This window comes from Cryptomeria japonica, chromosome 10 (assembly GCF_030272615.1).
Source record: "Cryptomeria japonica chromosome 10, Sugi_1.0, whole genome shotgun sequence".
Taxonomy (NCBI): Eukaryota; Viridiplantae; Streptophyta; class Pinopsida; order Cupressales; family Cupressaceae; genus Cryptomeria; species Cryptomeria japonica.
The window spans coordinates 883,356,958-883,377,366 of record NC_081414.1 but is presented as its reverse complement, the minus strand read 5'-3'; positions in this window follow the sequence as shown (position 1 = coordinate 883,377,366).

Here is a 20,409-nt window from a genome sequence, read left to right as displayed (position 1 = left end):
TGCAGTAGACTAGACATTGCACAAGAAGTGGGGGTTCTTTCTAGATACATGTATACTTTTAGTGTTTTCTCATTGGAATAAAATTAAAGTAATCTTAAAATATTTGAAGGGTACCTCAAAGTATTCTTTGTGTTGTCATGATAATTTGATAGGAAATGAGATATCCCTTGTTGTTTGTGACTATGCGGATTTATACTAGGCAAGTGATGTTGATAGTAGGCGATCCACTAGTGCTTATATGTTTACTTTATTTGGTGGTGCAATTAGTTGGATGAGTAAATCAAGCCGTGGTTTCTTTGTCCATTATTGAAGCTAAGTAAATGGTAGCTACTCACACTTATAAAGAATCCATTTGTCTTAAGACTGACTATGTTCAAATTACATTGGACTATAAAAAAGTGTAGTAGTAGTTTATTGTGATAGTCACCGTGCAATTTGATAGCTAAGAACCTAGCATTTCATGTTAGGACCAAGCACATCAATTTTTAGTATAATTTCATTAGAGATATGGTCAAGGATGGCATGATTAAGCTGGTTGAGGTAGATACTTTGATGATTGTTATAATTTTTTAAGTAAGGTTGTGAGCATAGAGAAGTTCAAATGGTATTCAAAGTTTATAAACCCATTAGCCCCTAGAAGTTAAAACATGATGTCGATACCCATCCTATTTCTCTTGCAAGGTATTTGACAAGTGGGAGATTTGTTAAGGAAATGGTTTCCCAACCTTACAATAATAAAAGGTTATTGTTGATAAATGAGCACAATAGATTGTAAGGGAAGTACCCCCCTTGCTAGGTCTAAGGGAATGCCCCTGCCTTGGTGGGGGGTTTGAGCGCTACATGTCTTGTCGAGGGTTTGAGGGTAGCGCCACTAAAATTCATACTAAGTATAATTTATTGTTGTAAATCTTGATTTCTTATCATTAGATCATAGATATAATAAATTGGATATTATATATGTTTTGCTCGCCCTTGAAGGGAACCCTATTTCATGAGGGCATTGTATGAAAAAGTTATGTATAATTATGTATTGAGAGAGTCTAATATTTATTGAGTTGTCTCTAGATCTTTGGTTGGTGATGTTGGAAATATGAATTTTGTGTTGTTTTCATTTTTGTCAAACTTGGTTGTCTAGATGGATTCTAGTCTGAATGTATCTTGTGTTGGTAAAAATATTTTGATGTTGGTTTTGGAAAAATGCAGTAAATTTTTTTTTATATGTCATTGACTTTGGTTTTTTAGTTTGTGGTTTGCAGAAGTCAGTTGTTACTGCTTTCTGATAGGAAGAGTGTTTGTTAAATTGGTCTGAAAAGTCTTTGGTGGCCTCTGGATATGTTGAATTTTTTGTTGTGGTTTAGAGGATGTGATTATATGATTCTTACAATATTCTGAATATGATTCTCTTGTGGTGTTGGTGCTTCACAAGTGATTTATGTTGATTTGAGTGTGACATATTCAATTATGTTGTGGTTCATTGTTTCTGATTGGTTTATCTTATTTGGATCATGTTTCTGATATGGATATGCTTTGGATGACAAGTTGGGATCTTGTTATGAGTCTCACCTTGGTGTGTGGCAATCCACATGGAGTATTTTGCATTAGAAGATATCTTTTTGGTCAACTATTTGACAAGCTTTAACACCTATCTACACATTATGATTGGTGATGACCTTAGAGGATGTGTTAGCATGTGCAGATCATTGGATCTATCTTGGAAATATGTTTTATGATGTATTTGGGTTCTCTCTTTCTCCTGGAGTTGATTGTCTTGAGTATGTTTGGTCCAGGTGGCTTATTCTATGTTGGTTGACCCTCAATTAAGTTTTTGATGTTCTATTTCATATTTAAGGAGCGTATCTGGATGAGTTGAGTAGAAGTATGTGTGGAATGTGTGTGGGTTATTGAGAAGTGTATGTGAATGATATGCAAGAAAATTTGAGTTTGTCAATGTGCGAAAGTCAAATTGTGAAGAGCTTTGAAGGTGATATATTCAGGACGACAGTGTGCAGAGACACAGATTGTGATCAAAGATGTTTGCCATGACATTGATCTCTTGATTCTCAAAGACAATTTCATGTTCAGGATATCCTTCTCATATTAATTCTGCTACTTCTTCAGTTGTTGTATGACAATGAGTCTTCTAGCAACATTTATGTATCTTGCCCTAAAGCAGTGAGCCTTAGTTGAGAAAGTCCTTATTTTGTATCTTGCCTAAGGTCATGTGCTTTAGCTCTGCAAGTTCATTGGGTGTTGTTGCTCCTAAGCAAGGAGCCTAAAACTTTGTAGTCATTGTTATTCATATTGTGTGTTAGATTCTCACTGTGGTTTTTCTTAGTTTGGGGTTTCCACGTAAAATCTGGTGTTTATGTGTCGATGGTTAGTAAGATTTTTGTTAGTGTTGCGTATGGTGATTATTGTTTATAATTACTCTATTTTGAATTCCCAGACTAATTCACCCCCACCCCCCCACCCTCTTAGTATTGGCTTGGGTTCAATAGGTGATACTCTTGTGAGAAGCATTCTTTGTCAATATATTGTAATCTATTGTTGATTTTTAAATAATATATTGGTCGCTTTTGGAGTGGAATTTTTCTCTTGAAAGGGTTTTCCCCTTGTAAATCATTGTGTTTTGGTATGTATGCTATCTATGTTTATATATGTTAAGATTTTGTAACTACTGTAAAGATTTGAAAAGATTTTGCATTACCCTCATCTCAAGATTAGTGTAAGAAGTAGTTCCACTAACTTAACTTCCTTTCAATTTTGCGTATTAATTTCTTGCATTCTATGGTTTTAATCTCATAGATAGGAGTGTGCAAATTCTTGACATTTGTGGCTTGATCATGTACTAGGATTTTGTCTAGAGATCTTGTGAGATTTAGAATTGAAAGAATTTTTTTTTTCTATCTTGGTAAAATAATTTTGCATACATGAAATGCAAATGTGGTGATCTGGGGATGATGCTCAATAGAGATGTTTTTAAATTTATATATTGATCTCAAATTTGATCACACTTTCATGATGGTTTTGATTATTGCACTTGAATATATTGTCCTACCAACACTAAGCCATTTCTTGTGTGAAAGGATTGAACATAAAGGATGAGATAACTAGGCCATCCTCCTCTCTTGCCTAACACCAAAAGGGTGAGTTACTTTTGTTTTAAATTTTTTATATTTATTCTAGTCTAACAATTCCTTGATTATGAAAACATCTACCTATAATTTGATTAATTTTATATCATTTTCATACTCAACATTCTTTGATGTTATGGTAAATTTATTCTCAACTTTAATATTCTTTAAAATTATTAGATGATATTATTTTAATTTTTATTGTCAATTTATCAAAATACTATTTTGAGATATTCCTTTTATTTAGTCATTTCATGTTACTATGCCAGTCATGATACAAATATATGAGATAATATAGAGGGGTTTTTTGCGCATAGTGTGTTCATCTCTTTTCAATCTACTTAAACATCACTCTCTTCAATGGTAATTAACAATTCATACTTCATCCCTTCCAAAAAGTGACAATCAATGAAGTCTATTTCTTTTCTAAATATTGAATGAGCCAACATTTAATAAAGAAAATAAATTTGTTGAGTAGTGTATGTATGTGCACATACAAGAGCTATTTGATCCATTTTAGACATTCTTACATATATTTTTATTCTAATTATTTTTCTTCTACTTTGTGATAAATATTATGTTTGTTTCTATAAGTATTTAAGGTACATTAATGGAAATATTAGGTAGGCTAACATCCAAACTTAGAACCTACTTGTAGTCTCAATATTTTTCCCAACTAAACCACTTGCACTTTTACAATGTTAACTTTCAAATTCTATTTACTATATTTCAACTCCATCTTACTCTCTAATGTAAATCCATATTGAGATCACTTATGATATCAATTTCAAAATTTTATACATATAATTTAATTCTAATAAATTTTAGATGAGATGGAATTTATTTTTTAAAAAGGGATAAACGCTTTTGACGTGGAGCCATGAATCGACGAGGTCACAAATTGGGGACATCATCCCCATTTAAACATTCAACGATACCACCCCAATGGAATTTGAACCTTGATGATAATTATTTTTCTATTTCTTTGTAATATAAACTATTTCATTAACTCTTTTTTTTAAGATAAAGTACTATGTGGGGGTATCTCCCTCCATTAAAAATAAAAAATGCAAATTACATAGGGATCTCAAATATAAAGACTTGTCGAGGAAAAAATCTGCTCCTACACCAATCTCTAAGAGTCTTCCTACACTCTCATGAGAGATTTGATCCCTATAGTATCTATGTATGCCCTAAATTCTTCCTGGTTGTTCTTCCTCTTGACTTCCTTCTCGAACAACCTCCAGGAATTCTACATTTTAACAACTTCCTCTTCTGTATTCAGATCCAAAATGCCCAACATATCACCTAACTCAAGTGTCATAGGGAGTGAATTTGTAGCCTCCATTATCGTGTTGACATTTGTAGTAGACACCATGTGTTGGGTAAAACAAATGCCCTAAAGATTATATTTGAACCCCTAAGCGGTAGGGGAGAGAAAATGCTCATATATGAGCCTGTCATGGATATGTCCATTGTATCAGGCCCCACATGTTGGGTTATATGAAGCCCATCAGTCACATGGTTGTTTGTATTCCCCATAAGACTCTTCATTTCATATCTAATATGTTTATATAAATGGTTGTGTGTATCTCATACATCATGTACAATAGTATCGGATATTGGTTAATAAGAATTCTCCCTGCTTTCTGGTGGATGTAGCCACTTAGTGGTGAACCACGTTAATCTTGTGTCTCAAGTTCTTTGTTGTGTCTATTATTCTTTCTATTATTTTTTGTTCATTATTATGTGTTTTCTCTTCTCATCTTAAACTAACAATTGGTATCAAAGCTTAGGCGAAGTGATAAAGCAAAGATGGAAAAGTAGATAGATAAAGGAATGAAAATTCTTGAGAAGATGCAGAAGTTCGAAGTTAGAGAAATTAGTTGCTGCTATTGTGGCAAGTGAGGCCAAGTAAGCAGAAATTGTTGGTTTCTCGAGAAGGCTAAAAGGCAACCAAAATATGAAGACACTGATTCAGTCATCGAATATCTTCTTGCAAATTTAGACTCAGTGGAGAGTAAAATTGTGCAAGTAAAAGTTAAAACAAAACATCATGTTCATTGGTGGGATAGCTGGAAAAAGGAGGAGACTTCAGTTGAAGAAGAAGAGGGTTTGAAGTATTTGTTGTTTGAAGATTCTCTTGATTCGACTAAAGAAAAGGGTGTTGAAGAGGAGGACGTTGAAGCGAGTGAGGATGAAGTTGAGGAGGTTGAGACCAAGACTCGGGAGGATTATGAAAAAGAAAAATTTATGAGGTTGAAGGAAGATAATCTCCTACTCACCGACAAACTGATTTGTATGGACCAGAAGTTGATGGCTTTGTGTCGCATCATGAATATTGGAAAAGATAAGTTTGAGAAAGAATGGGATTTTTCTGAAGAGACTGTATTTCAGCAAGAGGAAAGTGAGGGGAAGCTCCTATCAGAGGACTCTTTCCTCACAAAAATTAATGCCTTGTTGATAGGAAAGCCTTTCTTTGGTGGAAAGAATCCACAAGAGGATTCAGGGAGCTTGGAGATTGAATATCCCAGGATCGCAAGGATTATAGAGCTCACGGAGGCGGGAGAGAGCCTCTGGCTCAAGACTGCGCAAGATCCAGAAGACTTTGGAAAGGCTGAGGATAAGGTCTTTGAGGAAAATGAATTTTAAAAAGAACAAAAGAGTGATGATTTATTGCTCCAGATTGCAGAAATAGAAGCAGAGTGGAATGCATTGATTGCAGGTACTACACAAGTTTCTGCACAAAATACAAAAAAATCATTTGACATGGAGCCCATTGGTGCAAGGTCTATAACTGGAAGCTCAAAATCAGATCTGGTGGTAGCTGAATTACATAAGAATATTGCATCCGATGTTGGTCAAATAAGGAGAGAATGTGAGAAGGCGGGCATATGCAAAGGAAGTTATGTTGTAAGAGGCATGATAGGAGAGTGTTCACATAGACCGTTGAACACGGAGTCAGACGACTGGGTTGATGGATCATGGACAAGATACTACACCTACAACATTAATTACAATGACAAAGAAGAAATGATGAACTATCCAAACAATGAATATGAAATGAACGAATTGCAAAGAGTGGCCACGGAGAGGGAAGGCCTGTGTAACGGCCAAGAAGAAGTTCTTACAAACTTAGTGGTTATAGAAGCACGTTCTGAACGAAAATATGAATCAGAGGAAATGCTTGCTGGCAACGATGTAGGAGAACACAAGAGTGGATAGCGTGGGCATGATCGGCCTATAGCATATACCTAATGGTGTGTAGGCAAAACGGTTTTCCTTTCGAACGTGGATGAAAAGATTCATGAGGTGGATAAGGAGGATTGGATTTATGAATTTTTAAAGCAGTTTTATGAGGACAAAGCAGTAGAGTCGCAGCATGTGAAAATTAGAGAATTTGAGAGTTTGAGAGACATGAAGCAAGTGGAGTGTTTGGAGAAACAATGTGAAATTTGGCCAAGCAGGAAGGTTTTTCTATTTACCGACCTCAAGGGTGATCCCATTTGTTGCATCTGCCACTCCCCTGCTTATGTAATGTTGGTAGCGGAATTGGAGTCTGGTGAAGAAATTGTGGGGCTCATTCGCTACTGCATAGAGCTGTTACATGTTGCAATAAAATTCCCACTCTCTATGCAAAGGCAACGTACATTCTCGAGTTTCACATATCACCAACTCACAGGTGGATGGGGATTGGACTCAAGCTACTGTAGAGTCTCAAAAGGTGGTTCAAGGAAAACAACATAGAGTATGCTTACATGGCGACCGAGATGGAAAATGCGACTAATAACTTTGTGTGTAGTTTTTCAGCAATGCTACCAAAAGCACATGCTTCAGAGCTTGAGAAGCTTCAGGGCTTGTTTTTGTTGGACTAGGGTCAGAGACAAGGTGAAGAAGTAGCAGTAGCTATGTCCGCTACGTTGCCCCAACCTGATCGCAGGACTTTTGAAGATGTTAAGGTTAGTGACTTTTCTCTACAATATTACATAGTTTTTTCAGTACGAAGGCATGCAACATTTTCTCCCCATATTAGAGAATGTAAATCAATGGAGGACAACTTTCAAACCACTCCTGAAAATACAAAGCCTGGAAAAGCAAGCCTAGAAATGTGTCATAATTTTGTCATGAATTATCAATCAATCAATTTTGCATAGCAAGTGCAAAATTTGTCATAATTTGTCATAATTGACATTCTTGATTTGCAATTTCCATTCGAATCTCTTCATGCTAATTTGATCATTTCTCCAATTTGTCTATAAATTGGATGAATTTCTCCAATCCTGGCTAATAATCACTTTTTCAAATCGCTTTTGTCAAATCAATCACGCTTCGAGTACTCTTGTGCCAATGTAAATCTTGCTTTCACATTAGGTTTATGCATTTGAAGGTGAGATCCACAAACAAAGGCTATTTGGAGAAGAAAGAAGGACAATTGAGCCACATGAAGGAAGCATTCAGATCTACATTTGGTTTGCTTAGTTTTTAGTTTTGGATGCTTTGCTTTTCATGTCTTTATTGAGTGTGTTTAGGATAGATCATTGCATTTTAGTTTTTGTGATTGAGCTATGACTAATATTGATATTTGCTTGTGATGATTTCCACAATTCCTACATACAGTATCTTCTGATAGACTTGGAATCTTTCGGCTAATGACAGGAAGTTCCTATTCCACTTAGACGGTTTTTTATCAATGTAATGTCCCGCTAGGAAACCCCAAAGGGATAAAGCTAAAACACAAGAATAGAGTGCATTTTTTTTATTTTTTGAAAGTTAAAACAAAATACTGATACATTAAATTATCATTAAGTTCATATTACACAACGGAAGACTTGAATAACACCTAAAGAGTTTCCCAACGTGATTACTTAGTTCAACACTTAACTCAACTCATGCTAATTAATCCAATTAAGTTGATTAACTTAATGACATGATAACACTTTAAACAAGGATAAATTCATTCAATAGGTTTAAAATATAGATAACATGATTAATTTCATCCATTACAATTTAACCACACATTACGTCCAATCTTACATTTAAAACATATTTCATGCAACTAATTTCCTTACATACTTAAATTGCATTATAAACTAATGAATATTTTCTATTATACCAACCTACATGCTTCATGGTCCATATTACTGCATTTAATAAGATAACTACATACATGCATTTAATATTAACATCCTCTAATCCACATTATACATTTTAACCATAATGTCATCCATACATGCTAAATAAAGAGGAAACAAAAGAACACAAATATCACATAACACCGAAATGATATCGGAGTTCACCCCTAGTGGGCTACATCTTCGGGTCTGCTCAACTGCAAGACCCTCTAATAAAAAATAGGGTGAAGAATACATAAGGTTCACATCATTTACATCCTACCATCAAGGAGTACATAAACCAATAATACATATGACCACATCGGTCTAATAGATACATGAATGATCCCAGAAAAAGGAAAGGATCCATCTGAACATGATAAGAAGCAAATATAAAGAGCAATTGGAGCACCTATGAAACTAAGTCCTCACAACCTATCATAAGCAACCCATGGTCTAGCATGAATATCAAGTTCTCACAAGGGCATAAACAACCATATCTAACTCCACAATAGTACTCCTAGCAAAGACAACATAGACTATAGACTAGCGAACATAAGGGAGAAGTGTCATCACATAACTTGGTATGGTTACCCTAGCAGGTCTCCATAGGTTCTGACCCCATCTACTAGGTTACCCTAGCAACCTTTCCGAACCTCTGACCCATTCAAGTCTCATGTGGACCCAACACATCCTTTCATGAAGACAAGGTTGTTGGTTTGCCATTTCAGGCCTTCTCACTGCATGTCAAGTTTGTACTAGCCCTCATTCCATGTGTGAGGCACAATTATCTTACTTAGTGTTTTCATTAACTAAACTCTATAATATGCTATTAGGTTATCACTTATTTAGACACACTTTCGATGGGTTACCTTGCAACCACTTTGGGTGCGGCCCCCACTCGAAAGCCACTTTCCCATATGACACTAGACCATAATCCAACGAACTCCTAAACCAAGGAATACACCAGGCCAAGCATACAAAGTTTAATACGGTAGGAATACCCACTTGGCCAAACAAGTCTTCATATGAGGTGTAGTGACTGATGGTACTCTGACTAGAGACATGACCAGCTACAATCATCCATATAACAACTGCCAACACTCGCATAAAGGACATGACCAAATACAAACAATCACATGAAAATAGTCAATACTCAAGATCAAGGATATAAGCAAATTCTAAAATAAACATAGGATAATATCCACCAATCACAATCAAGGACTTGCCATTTCTTAATCAAATGCGAATACAAAAAATTAAACATGCATAGACATAAATCGAAAAAGACAATCTTCTTCCATATCATTTAAACATTACAATCGATCTAGTTTTCTAAAAGATCTAATTAGATTTCAATTTGTCTACCTTGTCTAGGTACATGTCGCTCATGGTTTACTAACTCATTGAAATTCATTTTGCATCATAAAATAATATAATCACTTCGTCATGAGTTTTTAAACCAAAATCACATTAGTATAATTATAATTATATGTAGAACATACAAAGATATAATCAAATATACATTAATCAACAAAAATATGACATTTATAAATACTCAAATATCATTATTTTAAGATATGCAAAAATGCGAACAACAAATGTCTATGTGAAAAGCAGATTCATTTCTGCAATACCCTCGAAACATCCTCGAAAGCAAGGGAGGAATAATGGCGATTGGCATAGTGGAACAAATTTACATAAGGTCCATAAAAATGATGTGGGCACCTCAAACTGATTTGCAGCTCTGAATGCCTCTCAATCATGCACTACAGGAGCAAATTTGATTAATTTACAGCTTAATGATATATGCAAAAGGGTTGTCGGGGGTCCAAGGTGCCCCCCATCCAGCCAGAGAAATTTAGGTGAATTGGCATCTTCCTCCATTATGATAGCTAACCCAGCTTGGAGAAGGACACAACGGAATCCTAGGGCACCATTAAAGAGATAGGAAAATCCTTTATCACAGCAAAGAGAGGATTTTCTTACCATCCTGAAGGCTTCTCTGGATAATTGTTACCCTAACAAAGGTAGTGTTTCATATTCACCATTAATTCATGTGGAGAGATTCTCTCGAGCCCAGCATGATGTTGCATCAGGGGCAAACAGAATAAAATTAGGGTTCAGAAAACCCACCACGATAAGCTCAAAGTTAGTGGTCCAACATCTATGCAAGGAAGGATATAACCCAAAATCAGAGGAGATGGAAACCTCGGGCTGTCACAATTCTAAGGAAATTATGCACCCTATGTCGGATCTACCTTCAAATTCCCCAGCTTCTCCTACCAAGTTGGTCATTGAAATTGATAATTATACTTAGGCTAGGTATCAAATGCATTGCAGCGATAGAATGATCTTTGCTCGGTGGAAAGGCTAGGGGATCTCGTCAGAACAAATTGCTAATTGGGTGTCATCCTCCTTCAATAACCAGGTAAGAATTGACATACTTCTTGATAATTTCTTAGCTATTGAATGTGGTAATCAGAATCTTAGAAATTTATTTCTTAATGAAGATATATTAAAATTTAAAGGTCTAGGGTCTGATTGTTGGGAATGGCAACCTCTCTTTCTCCCATCTCAATTCAAATCTTGCATGGTTAATAGAGAAATTTCACTTGATAAAATTCCCTGTAGAATTGCGTAATAATGACTTTTTAAGAATAATAGGCAACAAAATAGGTAAATTTGTAGAAGTCAAAAAATCAGCCCTAAGCTTCTTTAACCAGCTCTTAATCGTTAAAATGAATATTAACATTAAATCTTTAGAGCCTATAACTCTGAAATGTGATAAATCTTATTTAACCCTAGAATTACCCTTTTATAATGGTCCCTTCAAAGATTCTACTCCAAGGAAGATCCCCTTTGCGAAACCTTTCCCTATATCATTGCTCAAGTCTAATGGCGCTCCATTCAAATTCGTGGAAGGAGTGGGTTTTACCCTAGAGGGCTATAAGACTGATATTAACCCTAATCATCTTACCTCTAACCTATATCCTCATAGCTCCCATGTTAAGCCCCCTCGCTCCCCTCTTCCTTCACTACTAACTATAAATTCACCTATAGTTGTCTCTCTTCTGGGGGATCGAGATCTGGAAGATGGTGAAATCAATGAGGTTATCCCCTAGAAAGAGCAACTCGGCTTGACAAATTTGTCATCATCTAGCTCTCTCATTCCACCAGAGAGGCTGAGTCCCTTGGGTTCTCCCCATTTAATGGAACAAATTGCCTCTGAGCAATCAGTAGAGTTGGATAGGCTTTCCTCGGATCCAAGATTGGCATCCCTGTAGGGTCAACCAATCTCTCTAGTCTCAAGTATGGAGGGCTTTGAGGAGGCAAAGGTTTTCCCTCCATCTTCAAAGGTTGTTTCTGATCCAATTGTAGAATCTGAGAATGATCGAGTGGCTAGGGTAGTTAAAATCATTGCCAATTTTGTAGGGGAAGAAGTAGTAAACGACCTCATGGACCTATTAATTGATGAAATCTGTGATGATGAGGAGTTAGAAAGACAAAAGGATTTCTTGGTCAAAAATCTTGTGGATGTTACTAGAGTCTACTTAGAAATAGATGAACTCTTTGTAGCATTAGATAACTTAGAAAATGATAACCCAAATATTCTAGGCATTCTCAGCTCTGATAGAAGCAAAGACTCTCCTGACTGTGCTAAACACAGTAAGAGAAGAGGTAGGAGATCCCTTGTTGAACTAAGATCAACGGATGGAGAAGCCAAGGGTCAGTCTAAAATATCTACTCTTTTTAATGCAGGGGAGGGGAAGTTCCTCCCCACAGAGCCATAAAAATCATTACATGGAATGTTAGGGGTCTGAATGCCTCTAACAAACAACGCATCTTAAAGCATTGCATCTCTTATTCTAAACCAAATATAATGTTAATCCAAGAAACCAAAATGAACTCCTCTAATATAGCCCTCTTTGCGAAAAAACTAGGCGTTAGACAGCTAAAGCACTCCCCTGCTACAAGGGCCTTAGGGGGCTTAGCCATCATCTGGGACTCTAGAATCATCTCGTTTACACCTTTAGAGATTAAGCACAATTGGATGGGAGGAGAAGTAGTGAGTTATAAAAATAACCTAAGATTCAAATTGATTAACATTTACAATCCTATCCAAAATAGGGATAAGGCTAGGGTGTGGGTGGAACTGGAGTCTTTCCTCAAAAGTTTCCCAAATGATGTATGCATCATTGGGGGAGATTTCAATGCTATCAATAAGGTAGCAAACAAAAGAGGAGGTAGCAACAAACTTCCTTCAATGGCTATAGATTTCAATCATTGGATCAATAGGAACTCCCTGTTGGAAATCCAGACGACGGATAATGCCTTCACCTGGAACAACAGAAGGCTTGGTTTCTGTAACATTGTTGAGAAACTAGATAGGTTCTTTATCCATGGAGGGCTCTTAGAGCTTAACTTTACCCTGAATGCAGAACCCCTCCCTACAGCAGGATCTGACCATTTCCCACTCCAACTAATCATATTATCTGACCACTCCCCTAAGAAATGTCCCTTCAAATTTGAGAACATGTGGTTCAAAGATGATAAATTTTTTAACTTAATTGAGAACTAGTGGAACAGCTCTGTTTTCTCTAGTTCGAAGATGTTTATTATCACAAGCAAGTTAAAGCTTATCAAAAGGAAGCTCTTAGAATGGAACATGACTAATTTTGGAAATATTTTTGATAAAAAAACTCCTAATAGAAAATGATCTTAAGAATGTTAACATTGAGGTTCTTGAGAAGGGGATGGATGAACATCTCTTTCTCAAAGAAAAGGCTCTACTCTCTGAGTATGAAAAGACACTCTCAAATGAAGAGATCTTTTGGAAACAAAAATCAAGGGAGACTTGGTTGAGTAATGGGGACTGAAATACTAAGTTTTTCCACAATAGTACTAAGCAAAAGCGATGGGTCAATTGAATTTCTAAAATTAAGAATTGCTAGGGTTCCATCATGTCTGAACTGGATGATGTTGCCTCTGAGGCAGCAAGGTTTTTTTATAAAATATTAAATAATATTGAAGGCTCCGACCTTAGAGGCCAACTCAATATTATCAATAATCTTCCAAAACTCATTAACAATGACCACAACAAAATCCTGTCAAAGAAATTCTCTGAGGAGGAGGTTAAATATGTCCTTATGAAGATGAATCCCAATAAGGCCTCGGGTCCGGATGGCTTCCCCACTAGCTTTTTCCAAAAATGTTGGGGTTTTATGGGGACAAAGATCACAGACACCTTAGAAGGTATTAGGAACTTTGGTAAGATTCTCAAAGAAATCAACAATACCTTCTTAGCTATCATCCCCAAAAAAGAGAATCCTAAAAGTTTTAATGACTTCAGACCAATAGCCCTTTGCAACACTTTGTACAAAATCTTAACCAAAACTCTAGCAGCCGGACTCCAGCATCTTCTCCCCATTATCATTAGTGAAGAAGAAACTGGCTTCGTAGCAGATAGATCAATCTATGATGGGCTTATTATAGCCTAAGAGGCCATTCATTCAGTCCAGCTCAATAGGGCTCCAAGTATCCTAGTCAAATTAGACATAAGCAAAGCTTACAGCAAAGTTGACTGGCGCTTCCTATGCAAATGCTTGGAGGCCTTTGGATTTTCCAAATCCTAGATCAACCTAATCTTTCAATGTATATCCACCCCCAAATTCTCGATCTTGGTTAATGGTTCCCCGGAAGGTTTCTTCAGCAGCTCAAGAGGGCTTAGGTAAGGAGATCCTATGTCTCCCTTCCTCTTCATCATCATGGTTGAATCCCTAGGTAGATCCATCTCTAAGGCCAAAGAGGAAGGTGGGATCCAAGGAATCCCCCTTACCAGTGGCCTCCCTCCCTTTACGCACCAGCAATTTATCGATGACATGATGCTTTTTGGGTAGGGAAGTGTAAAGGAAGCGGGAGCCTTCAAAGGCATCCTTAATTCCTATATGCTAGCCTTGGGTCAAGAGGTGAATCTAGCCAAGTTCGTAGTTTTTATGTTCAACATAGACCCCTCCTTATGAAAAGTTATCAACAATGTCCTGAAGATTAGTGAAGGAACCCTTCCTTGCAAATACCTAGGCATTGCCCTTGACAAGTGTAGAAGACCCTCAAAATTATGGGACAACTTGGTGGATAAAATCAAGTCCAAGATTAACACTTGGAAAGGAAAATGGCTCTCATCTGTAGGTAGAGCAACCTTGGTTAGATCGGTCTTGTCAACTATGCCCATTTACCAACTCTCCTGTCAACATTTATCTTCTTCTAAACTTGCAAAGCTCAATAAGCATCTCAGGACTTTCTTTTGGAAAGGTGCTAATGACAATCGTAAAATATCACTCATATCCTGGGACAAGATATGCAAACCTAAAGAAGAAGGAGAAGTTGGCATTAAAAACCTTCACAATCAGGGCAAAGCCTTGGGTGCCAAGTTGGTCTGGAGGATGTTCATAACCCCCCACCTAAAATGGGCTCACTTGCTGCACCACAAATACCTTAATGGAGGGAATCCTATCCAAATCTTCAGAGAAACCAACGCTACCTATGGAATTTTATGTTAGATTGCAGGAGGATTATCTCTGACAGACTTACTTGGAACCTGGGGTCTGGGGATAAAGCTCTTTTCTGGTTGGATTATTGGGGTGGATATAAGGCTATTGATAATATCTATGATTTTGGTTCTACTTGTATCCTCCTTGAATCACATAGAGGACCCCTGTTAAACAACTATATCTCCCCTTCAGCAGATGGGGCCGGTTGGCAGTGGATCGAGAGGGAAGATGAGGATATCTCGGTAAGGGATAAACAAAAACTTATGGCGATTCTCAAATCAAGGAACATTGCCTTAGGTCATAATGAGGACAAGATCATCTAGGATGGCTCCCTAAGAGGAGAATACAACTCCAAGGATGGGTACTCTCTCATCTCCAAATCATTTATAAGACCTATGACTGAGCTTCCCTTGAAACTTTGCTGGGATAAATATTGTCTGCCTAAGGTAGGTATCTTCTCCTGGCTTGCGGTTCAGAACAAGCTCTTAATTGTGGACAAATTTAGAAGAATAGAGTATGAGGGCCCTAGAAGATGTCCTCTTTGTGAGGCAGATGAGGAAGACACTAATCATATCCTCCTTAATTGTCCCTTTTCTCACAAATGTTGGATCTAGTTCAACAACAAACTTGAATGGTGTGCAGCCTTCCCCCACACCATCTTTGGAATGCTCAAGGCATGGCCTCTCCTCAGGCATGGTTGTCTCTTTGAAGGTTTATGGACAACTCTTCCCTCTTCCATAATGTGGAAACTATGGAAGGAGAGAAATAGACGTCTCTCTAAGAATGAAAAGCTAGAGGCACCCAGAATCATTAACAGGATAGAGTCAACTATTACTGAGCTCATGAACAACCGGCTATCATCAAGCACATTGAAGAATTCCTCTATCACTTATTGGGATGAAAAAATGAAAAAATGTTGGGAAGGCTTATCCTATCCTCCCTATGTAGGTGTTGGTCCTATTACAAGTCTTCGATCAAGGGATGCATGCAGATGGCAGCCCCCAGGCGAAGGTTGGATGAAGCTAAACTTTGATGGGGCATCCCATGGCAACCTAGGGAAACCAGGGATAGGATGTGTTGTTCATAATTGGGAAGGAAAGGAACTAGCAACCCTTGCCTCTCCGATTGGCATCAACACCAACAATTGGGCAGAACTGATGGCCCTGGTTGAGGGTCTGCATTTATGCAGGAAACTAGGAGTTAAAAACTTGGAAATTGAAGGAGATTCGGCTATAATTTTCAATGCTCTTAGGAAAGGTAGTATGCCTAATTGGAGACTAAATACTTTGTTGTCAAAATCTCTTGACCTATGCAGAGATTTTGATAGGTTCACAATCAATCATATTTATAGGGAGGGAAATAAAAGAGTGGATGAGTTGGCCAATTTGGGAGATGATGGCATCAATCTCCTGTTTGTGTCACCTTAAGGCATCAATCTTTTGTTTTCATGTCCTAAGTTGTCGATTAGCATGATCCTCCTTTCATCCCATTTTGTTTCTCTTGCCCAGACTCAGTTTTAACCCCTTATTTATTCCTCTTCCTACCCCCTGTATTTTTGTATAGATACTCAAACAACCATTCAGTTTAAATATTGGTTTCTCAACATAAGCCGTTAACTAACATCTTTGTTTTGAATATCACTTTGATCACGCATTTCCTTCATTCATAGATATATTGTTTTCGGTCACTAGGGTTGTCTCCTCACTGCTTCCTATCTGATATCCATCAGGTTTTATGTCGATGAAACTTGGGCTTCGGTGACCTCCTTTATTTTTCCATCGATATACTTCTTCCATCAATATCAATGCCCCATCGATGAATGGATCTATTGTCTCACCGAATACTTCTTCCACCAATAAAGTTGTATTGGTGAAACAATGCATATCAGAGACATGCCTTTTAGCCTCCTCGAAACATATTTCCTTATCGATATCTTTTATCAATGAAACTGCCTTTTGTCTAATTGACCTTATTCTTTTTATGTGATTGTTTCTTTCGGTGACCCTTTAATACCTTCTCTTGTTGATGAAAACCATCTCCACCTTCATCAATATCTTTTATCGATGGTACGATACCCTCCTTTCTCGAACAGTCCTATCGATGAAACCTTCCCTAGTTTCTTTGATTTCATCATTTTGGTAGAACTATCTTCTTCGTTGTACTCATTGCATATCCTACCAATTCCAAATTTTCTTCATTAGCCCTGCTTCATCGATGGAACCTCCTTTGGTTTCATCGATTTACCTTCTATCGATGAAAACATCACTTTCGATAAGTCCCTTTTGAAGTTCATCGAGGCCCAAGTCTATTCAATAAATCATCTTATCGGTGAAACACCGATAGGTTTCTTTGATTCACTTTTTTTGATGAGACATCGTTGGGTCCTATGTCGAAGAAACCTTGGGCTTCGGTAACTTCTGTTATCCTCCCATCGAATCACTTTTTCTATCGACATCACTTCACTCCTTCAATCAATGGGTCTATTGTTTCATCAAGGCCATTTGTCTTTTGTTGATCTGCTTCCCTATCATCTTTCAGCGATGAGCTCATTAGTAATCTTCCTCAATAAAGTTGAATCGGTAATACCACATTCATCGGTAATGTACCTTTTAGCCTCCTCGACACTCATATTATTATCGATATCTTTTTTCGATAAGAACGCTTCTTTCGGTAAGTCTCCTTCATGTTGCATCGATGGCATTATTTCCTCGGAAGCCTTTTCCCGTCGATGAAAACCGTCTCTTCTTTCTTCGATATCCTCTTTCGGTGGAATCTATGCTTTCGATGAGCTCCTCTTAGGTTCATCGGTGTCCCCTTTCCCTCGATACCCTTTTTATATCGATGAAACTCTCTTATATTTTATCGACCTTTTATCTTTCGATGAAACTATCTCTATCAGCCAATAACTTTTGTATCTCTTCGACACCCTTCTTCTCTCGAACTATCCTTTCGATGAAACCTTCCCCAGTTTCTTTGATCTCATCTTTTCGGAAGATCTATCTCCTTTGGTTATTTCATTACATGTCCTACTGATTTTGCAGTTTCTTTGATAGCCTTGCTTCATCGACAGAACCTCCCTTGGTTTCTTTGATAACCTTCTATCCATGAAAATATCGCTTGTGATAACCCCCTTTTGAAGTTTATCGACGACCAAGTCTTTCTGATAAATCATCTTATCGATGAAACATCAATAGGTGAATTGTTTTGGTAAAATAAAAGCCCTCATTTCATACTTGCTGCTGAGCTTTCTATTGAATGGTTATCTGACAATCCACAGACTGCGGGTACTATGTGCTTCAGCCATAAAACTCATCTACCTCTATTACCCTCAGCTGGACTCAGGAAAGACAGAAGTCCCATTTACCCCCTTTGTATCATGGATACCATCCATTTTTAGAGATAGCATCTAGGTACATAAGCAAAAGGTGGTAAACAGGTGATTCATAACTGAGATATCATCTGAGTACATAAGCAAAAGGTGGTAAATAGGTGATTCATAACTATGGATGATGACTTCTGAAAATGGAAATTATCTAGAAACTCTGTTTATGAATATGCCATATTGATGACTTTATAATTTCAGATATATGAGGTTAAGAAATTAGAAACATCAAAGATGGATGTCAAATCACGTTGGAATACTACATGTGACTAACAATCTGGGCAAGTGTTTTGAAAACTAACCATGCAGGAGGGCAAGGCCATCTTGAACAAATGACAGGATGAAAGCTGCTAAAATGACAAAAGACTACATGCAATCAAGGCTCAAACTCTTAAAAAAAGCACAAGGAGAACAACGACAATTGAAAAATAGTAATATGGACCTGTAAGGGAAGAAAATATCTTCCCACTTGCTCACCTTAGCCCGGGGTGTTATTGTATTATTCTGAATCTATGCTTATTGTAATTAGATGTAGAAACTATCTGGACTACAGTCCCGGGCAAGGCTAGAGGTTTTCTCGCCTCCACTCTTTCCTACCGGCACCTACACGAGTGGAGTGATGTAAAAAATTAATTTTGATTAATAAAAAAAATTTTGGCTACGGCCTCTTACTGATCAAAAAAAAAAATGATATTTATTTTTCAAAATAAAACATCATTCCATATTTGTTCAAAACAATTGAACTAAACATATCTTTCCCAAAACCAAGATACACTTTCCAGAAAATGGAAATATACATTTAAAGAGACTAAACTAGATAATCATTTCCCAATGAAATAAAATTTCCTTGCATATATTTAAACAAATATACCAGCTAAAGATATTAATTAGTATATATATCTTTATATGTATATATACCTTAATTAATAAATTAATAATTGAACAACAATTAATATATATTTAAAAATATAGATTAATTAATAATATACATTAATTTATAAATTACAGCAATTAATATATATTTAATAATATACATTAATTAGTAATTAGCAATTAATATATTATTAATAATATAAATTTATTCTGAAAAAATATATATATATAAATTTATTAATATTTAATAATAATAATACAATAACATTTAAAAAACTTTTTAATAATAAAAAGAAACTTTTTTTTCAAGTTAGGGAAACCCAGGAGCCCCACCACATGGAAGCCCACTTGGTTCCTATTTCCTTTGGGAAGGGTTGTGGGGACCATGACGTGGTCTCCCCACAACCACAACTATGTGAAGACCACGCCATGGCCTCCATGCCATGGCTCTCCCCATGGCTTGGGGAAGCCACGACTCTCCCCAACCATGGGTTGAGGCCATGGTTCCCCAATCAACCCCCAAATAAAAATAATTTAATATTTTTTTGTTTAATTTATTTTATTTAATACAAAACCTCCAATTTGCACAGTCTCAAACTCAAACAATATTTTGAGAAATAAGTTTCCAGAATATGAGTGATTTATTTATAAACACAAATATATATATGTATATATTTTTAAAACAATGCATTTCCAAAACATAAAACCCAAAAAATGGCAGGGAGGATGAAAGATAAAGCAATCTTTTGGAAATAAGCAATCCCAGCAAGCTAAAATTGGGAAAAAATTTACCAGCATACCCAGAATGCTCAAATTTGAATTTTTTTTTGACAAAATTAAACTATGAACAGCCAACCCCAATTTTTTGATTTTGAAATCAATTTGAGCAACCAAAATTTAATTTGGAGGTTTGGAAAGAAAGCGAGGAGGGTTTGAATTGGAGATTTAACTACAACTCTTCCATTTTCCCCAAAATATATGAGATTTACAACAAGCACAACTAGATTTCTTCAAAATCAAAACAATCTCTATTAAACAAAGAAACCAAAGAGATAAACAAGAATCCTACCTTATTCAGCAATCCTGGGAATGATTTGATGAAGAGATCAACCTGCAAGCTCAAGAAAATCCTTCTTCCCCAAACGCCCAAAATTTTCATTCCAAAAATAACTCTTCCAAAATATTTTCCAAACCTAGGTTAAAAAGGAATTTGTTTGACCAAAATTTAGTTTTTGGATTTAAAATATTTTTCCTTCCAATAAAAATGAAAATCTTTTTTTTGAAACAATTAAAGATAATTCTTTCAAGATTAGTGAGGGTGATGGTATATTCCTTTATATATCATCCAATAAGGCCAA